At 36.2% G+C, this 7245-nt stretch overlaps 1 long non-coding RNA gene across 1 annotated transcript; it reads right to left on the reverse strand.

Annotated features, from left to right (window-relative positions):
* Window positions 1-1590: 1590 nt before the first annotated feature.
* On the reverse strand, window positions 1591-6871 carry LOC140498199 (uncharacterized). The gene is made up of 3 exons (XR_011965021.1): window positions 5525-6871; window positions 3155-3485; window positions 1591-2612 (listed from the first exon to the last, which is right to left on the reverse strand). It is a non-coding gene; the product is annotated as an uncharacterized lncRNA (long non-coding RNA).
* Between the last annotated feature and the right edge of the window lie 374 nt (window positions 6872-7245).

Genomic DNA, 7245 nt, shown 5'->3' on the forward strand with positions numbered 1-7245 from the left:
TTTTAAAAGCAACAGTGTTTTTCTGTGAGTCAATCGCTTATATCTAGGAATACTGCAATAATTAAGTATTTAATTTGTAATAATACTTTGGAAATTCATATTACTTAAGAACATTTTTGTAACAACTCAGCTTTAATGAACTCCAGTTTTAAAGGTTTACTTTTGCTTAAGAAAAAAAGAGATATCAAGCATTTTAAAAGTTTCCAACGAGTTTTCCTCATAAAAGTTTAGTGAACATCAAAATAAATTTTAAACTGTTTTTAAGAAAGGGAAATACTTGTAGAAAAAATGTTTTGACAAATCATGTGTGATTCTTTGAAAGCCTACTAAAATTTCAAAAATAATATACCGTTAAATTAAGCTGTTTTGATCTGAATTTGTAGTCATTCTATGGTCTAAGTCAGAATTAAAATTTGTGTCTGAATTTATTATATGTAAAAGATTTAATTCCTGAAGTATCTCATTCTTCCAGAGTGAGTATAATTAGAAAAGAATAACAACTTGTGAAACAAAGACATAATTCCATCAAACTATAAGTTTAGTGATTAACCTCTTTGCTTTCTTTATGCTGGAATAGGATGCCAGTACAGTTATGCTAGTAAAAAGTAACAACTTATGCTCTATCTTGTCTTATGCTTAAAATGTAAAAGCAAATGGAATAATCTGGATAATAGGATTGAGGGATTTGGAAAAATAAATTAAGTTCTGATTGAAGCTATGAAAGATAGATAAGGTTTGGGAATAAATATGGGTTATCTAAACCCCTCTTGCTCCTAGATAGTTGTTCTAGATACTTTTGTGTCAGTTTCAGATGGTTTCAAGTGTGAGGAAGTATTTTATCTGAAGGATACCAGACAATATTTATTTGCTATATGAGACTGGGACTGCAATTTACTATTGTTTGAAGCTCTGATTACAGAAATAGTTGTCTAAGTTATCATAAAGCAAATTGACATGTGCTGCAGGCTAATGGTGGATGCTTCAAAAGGTTTTGAAGATGACCTTGGACACAGCCTAGGTAGGATCTTCCTAACTCTATTTCCCAAATGTGCTGTTTCCTTTCTGAAAAAGGAAATTCCCCACCTGATTATTCTTAAGCCCTGCTTTCACCTCACGATTACATGTCAGATAATAGCTTATTCCTGGAATCAACCAGAACTAAGGAAATCCTTTCCTTCTGTTAGCATTATCCTTCTTTTTCTTTTATAGCAAATCTTTATAATTAAGAAGTTCTGTAAGTACAAAACTAAGTCTACCAAATAATAAATGGAAATTGGAGCATCTCTGAGTTACTATAATGGGGTGCATGAATGAATGAATAGCTTACAACTTTAACCTATACTCCTGGCCAAATAAATAAATATAATATAGAGATAACATCTAGGAAATGATTAGATCAGGTAATAAGACAAAAATGTAATGTGATTAATGCCTAATTAGAGTAGCAAATTTTGAGGAAAAACAACAGGATCAGACTGATTCCTCTAAGAATTATATACCGATGTATATGATTGACTTCTAAAATTTGTCATGCTTTTGATAATAAGATCCCAAATTTGGATTTTTGCACAAAGAAAGATTCTTATTCCAGCTACAAGATTTAGGTAAGACAGAAAAAGCAAATAAGATAAACTGAAATTTTCTGAAATTTCAAAAATGGAAAACAAATTTTAAGTGATTGTGCTAATTTATATTGTCAGAACTATCTGGGAACTTCTAGATCTGAACCAGAAAAGCAGAATTCTCTTTTTGAACTATCCCAAGAATAAAACCTATTGTCAAAGAAAAGATATCTAGGTATCAGATAACTACATGAGAAATCTAGGATTCAAAAGTGATGTTTGAATGAAAATTAAGAATGGATTACTGGGATACCAGGAACTTAATGTGAGTTAACATTGGTCATCGTTTAGTTAGCACGGATTTGTATGGTTCATGTTTAAGCTTTCTTGTTTATCTTGATGACATGTAAATCTCCCTTTTCAACACTAGTCTATTGTGAGCCATCTAAGTTTTAATCTATACCTGACTTAATGTAAAAATGCAACTTGTGAACTGTGAGGAAAACTTCATTGTGTTATTTGAACCTAGCCCTGTGTGGCTGGGAAACTGAACTATTGCTAAGTGCCTTTAGCCATGTTAACTATGTTGTACTGTTTCATGTCAATTATCAAATCCTGTGTTTTCTGGGAGACCCTGTCAGGTTTTCCATGTAGACTCTTGGATCCATCTCTCACCTCCATTGCCCCTGCTCCTCTAAGTTTGAAAGGGCCTGAAGAAGATGACGACAGAGACAGCTTTCCCAAGACCTACATGAAGATTTAGTTTTTCATATCTTTGTTGGTCTACAGGCGAAGCCTTCAGCTTGCCTTGACCAAAAGGAGGAAATGACAATATTTAATATAAATTTTAGACTTTAATAAGGGCCAAAGTTTGAATTAAGAAGAACCTGGACCTAATAGTCTCCTTTGTTTAACTTAGAGAATGCCTTTTGGTGTCAAGCAAGCAAATGGGACTTCCTTACCAGACTCTTCTTCTGGCATCTCAGTGATAAGACCTGGGTTGTAACTTCAGCTTGGTCAACTCTGTTAAGATACCACAACTTCAAAGGCCTGTTTAAGACAGGATATTTGTCATCAGAGTGGTGACTTTCTCCTTATCCTACGTCACAGAGACATACTACAGAAAGAAGATTCCCACAGCTTGGGATCATAAAACCCAACTGACACTACTTTGTTAATGATCTTACCAAATTTACAATGTGTTTATCTAAGAGAGTTCCTTTCTCATGATAAAATGTATATAAGCCAGAAGATTTCTGTACTGGATAGCCAGAATATTTTTCTGGCTCCATAATGCATTATGTTACCATTTTCTTTAATAGGGAATTGATTAATTAATTCATAAAACATATGCATTAAGCCTGTTGCCTTTTCTTTAACCAAGTTTTCAGGTCAACAACACCCAGACACTCATATCAATAAATGGAGTTGGTCTATCTTCTCCCACCTCCCGTGTCTTTCTTCTTCACCACATCACCGAGCTGTGTGGGGACGCAGGCCATCCGCCACAGGATTTCTCCATGTGGAAGAGGATTGTTGCCCTAGGAAAGGTTTCCTAGCATGAGACTGTCTGTTCTTAGTCCAATTCTCACCTTTGCTGGGTAGGAGTCAGTCGATAGTAGGCAGAGATTTAGAGACATGCTGAAGAAACTTAGGACGTGTCTTCAGAAATCAACAGCCACTAACTTAAAGAATAAAATCATCATTGTAGTCATTGGATCCATCTGCACTTGGTATTGAGATGCTGTCAGAAGCAGGAGCCACTATAAACAGGTGAAGGTGAGTGTTTCAAGGGAGTGCTTGTCCACCTGCTTCTTTCCAGCAAGGGCAGGGCCAGACAATCTCTTAAATTTCTTAGTGGCGCCTTAGCCAACTTTGCTCCTGTGCTGTACCTCTGCTATGCATTAGTCACTCTTCTTCCTCCTGGAAGATGCCAAAAAGAACTCTGAATTTCAAGTTGAAATCTGAGAACTAAGTTTGAATCCTCATTCTGAAATTTATGAGTTATATGACCTTAATTAGTACTTACTTTCCTTCTCTGGGACACAGAATTACATCTATAAAAGAAAGGTATGGACTGAATAAACTCTAAAATGGCTTTCACATCTTGACTTTCTATTTTAAGGTCCTTTGTAGCTCTAACGTTCTACAGGTCATGGTATAAGACCCCTTCCAATTGTGATGTTCTATGTCCAGTCTTCTCCATTCTGATGCTCACATTCTACAGTCCCTATTCTATGGTTCCTTCCAGGTCTGCTATTTTACATGCTATATTTTAACGTTACTTCTAACTGATGTTTTATGTTTTAGTGCACCTTTCCAAAGCCTATATTCTTTATCTCAGGGTTTAAAATAACTTCCATCTGACATTTCATGTTCCATGTTCCAAGGATTCTAGTAACTCTGACATTCCATATTCCACATTCTAATGTCATTTGAACTTTGTCAGTCCTAAATTGCATGTTCTAATACATTTCTAACTCTGACATTCTACATGCCATGTTCTAGAGTCCTTTCTAACTCTGACATTCTGTATACTAAATTCTAAGATCCCTTAAAACTTCAAATCTTATAATTCTAACTACCACTTCCAATCCAGGCCTCTGTTCATGCCAGTTGACATTATATGCTTCTGTCAATAGGGCCAGTATATTTGCAGAATCATGGAACATCAGAGTCAAAAGGGATTTCATAAGTATTCCACTCCATCTAATGCCTGAACAGGGATCCTCTCTACAACCCAACATATTGTGTAACATACCCAACAAGAGTTCATCCAGACCCAAGAGGTTAAGAGATCACAGATATAAATCTATGAGTCACCTCAGAATCCAAACATTTTGTTTTACAAATGAATAAATTGAAGCCCAAAATGGTAAAGTAATTTCACACAGTCACATATATTATAAATATCAGAGCTAAGATTTGAACTCAGGATTACTTACAGCAAGTCCAGAACTCTTACCATTATGTCAAATCTCCCTTTACCATCTATGGCTAGCTCCTCCCAATCAGCAGAATTATATCTAATGCTATAAGACAGGAAAGTATTTGGAGTCTTTAATATCACAGATAGCAGACAAAAGAAGACAGAGGGCAATGGTAGTTTAATCATACTATGGACTCAAGAATTTTGACAAGACAGCTGGTGAATTTGTGTGGTTAACAATGGGAATAAGTGTTACCCTTGATCCACTCCACTTCATCCCTCTATTCCCCCCCAAAAAAATTAATAAGCTTTTACTAATATGCTAACTTAATGTGTTCAAAAGTCCTATGCTTGGTTCTGGAGATAGAGATGAATGAGACACGATTCCTGTCCCAGTGGAGCTCACGGTCTAATAGGGGTGATAAGACATGGATGAAAATAGCTATAATTTAAAGTAGAACATGACAAGTACCATAAGAGAAGTTTGAACAAGATGTTACAGAGGTTCAGAGGACAGAAAGACAAAGAGAGAGAGCACTTTAACTTCAGAGATGGCAGAGAATAAGAGGTTTCCAGGTAGAGAGAGACCACTGGAGTGGGCCTTGAAGGTTATAAACAGACATGGCAGCAAGCAGGGATCTCAGACTTTGACAGCTAATCTGAGCTTCAGACTTCTCAAGCAAGCACATAATCAAATCCCTCAGGAGATACTTAAGAAGGGCCTCATACATAGCAGGCATGTAATAAGACCTAGTGTTGACATGACCTTTTAAAATTTGCAGAGGATCCTCTGTTACCACATTTGATCGCCATGACAACCTTGTGAGGTGTAGGTACTATTTTCATCCCCATTTTACAAATGGATGGATAGAATAATTATTTAATAATGCCCTACCACATTCCAGGCACTGTGCTAAGCATTTTACAAATATCTTATTTGATGTTCACAACAACCCTGTGAGGCAGGTGATATTTTTATCTTATACCACTATTTTATAGGTAAGAAAATGGAGACAGACAGAGATTAACTTACCTTATCAGGGTCACAAAGTTAGTGAGTGTCTGACGTCAGATTTGAACTCAGGTCTTCCTGACTCCACATGCAGCACTCTAGATTCGCTGTGCCACCTAGCTGCATCCTATAAGAATAAGAAAATAAAGATGAGGAAACCGAGACTTAAAGAGGTTAAGTCACTTATTTTCCCAGGGTCACATAGCAAATAAATAGCTGAGTCAGTATTCAAACTCCAATCTTCCTGATTTCAAGTCTAACACTCCACACACTGTACCAACTAGTTGTTTTATGCCTGAATCTGCTTTCAATGGAATTAAACAGAGGAATTCAATAGCTATATCTTCCATCCGAAGGAAAGGGGAGCATGGAATTATGCTTGGCCCTGGCTTTACAAAGATGTAACATGATATAAATGCTGGTTTCAAAGTCTATTGAATAGAGGAAGGAAAAGAAAAAAAGACATGATGTATTCATTAATGAGCATTACTACTTTTGATGTCATATGTAGTTTATGATCTTCATCTTCTATCTCTTTGAGAGAGAGAGAGACAGAGAGACAGAGAGACAGAGAGAGACAGAGACACAGAGACACAGAGACACAGAGACACAGAGACACAGAGACACAGAGAGACACAAAGGGACACAGAGAAACTAGAACTTTGGATTCTACTTGTAGGACATGGGGATTTTGATAGGTGAATCTTCCCCTTTTTTTTGCCTAGAACCAACATTCCAAAATCACTTCCTGAACATCTTCACATCATGCCATATATGTTTCAGACAATATTTTCATCTCCCCTCCACCTGAATCTTGGTTCTATGAGACCTTGGGCTCTGGTGAGTGAGCTGCTACCTATTCTTATCTGGAACCAGTTCTCCACACAATTTCAAATCATTTCCACTCTCACTTCTTGTTTCTAGTTTCTCATCATGAGTTTCTTCCCTTGGTAGAATGTAAGCTCCCTGAGGGTGGGAGAAGTCTTATGCATTTGTAATTTTATCCTCAGCCCCTAACATGGCCCCTGGTACATAGTAATCATTTTCAAATGTTTTATCTACCTACCTACCCTTATCTTTCTATCTGATTGTTCATCTCTCTGAGAGTGATGTAGACAGGAAGTCAAAATAAAATAACCTAGGAAAATGTGAGAGTCCTTAAAGAATTAATTAATTCAGATAATTAGTTCAATCTAAGTGATCATGTGGAAAGAGTATGTTACAAGCATGGGAAAGAGCCTGTATGAATGCATAGAAGCAAAAAGAGGCAGGAGGATGAGATGGGAGTTCAGGGTGAAGAGGGAGATGAATAGTACAGTTCAGTTGAGCATAAGATCCAAGAAAGGAAATATTGTAAAATGAGACTAGAATGGTAAATTTTATATTACTATTTCTATTTTTAAATTTACATATTTACAAATTTATAAAATATATTTATAAATTATACAATTTAATTTTTAAAAAGCTGTTTGGGGCACTGAGTGATTAAGTGATGAGTCAATCAAGTGAGTACTTACTGTACTTATGTGTCAAAGGTAGCATTTGAACCCAGACTTTCCTGACTCTGAAACCAGCTTCCTATCCTCTGTGCCACCACTCTAGTAACACAGTTATCACTCTAGTTCAGACTCATAATTTTCCACCTGGGCTATTGCCTCCTAATTGGTTTCTCTGTCTCATCCCTCTTCTCTCTAATCCATTCCTCATATAGCCTCCAAAATCATTTTACTAAAGCATAAGTT

The sequence above is a fragment of the Notamacropus eugenii genome, chromosome 4 (assembly GCF_028372415.1).
Source record: "Notamacropus eugenii isolate mMacEug1 chromosome 4, mMacEug1.pri_v2, whole genome shotgun sequence".
NCBI lineage: Eukaryota > Metazoa > Chordata > Mammalia > Diprotodontia > Macropodidae > Notamacropus > Notamacropus eugenii.